This window comes from Buceros rhinoceros, unplaced genomic scaffold (genome assembly GCF_000710305.1).
Source record: "Buceros rhinoceros silvestris isolate BGI_N320 unplaced genomic scaffold, ASM71030v1 scaffold24207, whole genome shotgun sequence".
NCBI classification, from domain to species: Eukaryota; Metazoa; Chordata; class Aves; order Bucerotiformes; family Bucerotidae; genus Buceros; species Buceros rhinoceros.
In genome coordinates this window covers 9,574-10,453 of record NW_010421906.1, presented here as the reverse complement: position 1 = coordinate 10,453, position 880 = coordinate 9,574, and positions in this window count along the sequence as shown.

The window sequence follows — 880 nt, the reverse complement described above, 5'->3', positions numbered from 1 at the left end:
GAATGCAAATGCAGTTCTTAAGCTTTCTTAAAAACAACATCAAAGCCATAATCAATGTGCTGGCTTTTGTTCTAGGCACTAGGTGTTCCAGCACAGTAACGGCGCGAGCGTGTGAGCCTCGGCTATAACAGCTATTGTCCAGCTCTGTGATTTTAGCTGGAATTGCCTTAACTAGGAAAAAAAATAGTTTATCTGAGCTTGTAATAATTGCACCAAAATGAAACTTTGCCTGTTTCTGCCTTGGTGAAGGAATAAACACCACTTCCACATGCTGTACCCATCAGCACTGTGTAGCTCCTATTTGGGTACAGCTATACGTGGCTCACCACAGCACTAGAAATAATCAGCCTGCCTCACAGCGAGGAATCCACAGCGCTCACTTCGCTGAGCATCGCAGGCAGACGCGCTGCGAAGGGCAGATGCCGACCTGGCTTCACATAACAGGTTTCCAACACATCCTTGGTTTGCCCGGATTGTTTCCTTCTGCACACTGGGTTTTCCTGGCCTCCTAGCAAAGCACAAGCCAGGTTGCTCTAAGGATTTTAGCCTCCCTGGACCCATCCCAAAACATCTCGGTTGAGGCAGTGACCTGATCCCATGCAAATTAAATATGTGTTCATAAGCACTTAACTTGCTTATAGTGTAATCAGCTGTAAAAAATGAATGAGCAATATGAATTTCAACTTTATGTAAGAAAAATAGATGTAATGAGTCAGTATTCCAAAAAATAACCTAAAGCAAATCCCCAGGGCTGCCAGCGTACCACGCTACTGGTTCTTGGTCCAGGTAAGGGGAAGTGAAAGACTTGATCCAGCATAGCGAGGGGAACCACAAGCCCAAAGATGGGAATAGCTCCAGGGCAGCTATGTGAGAAGAGGCA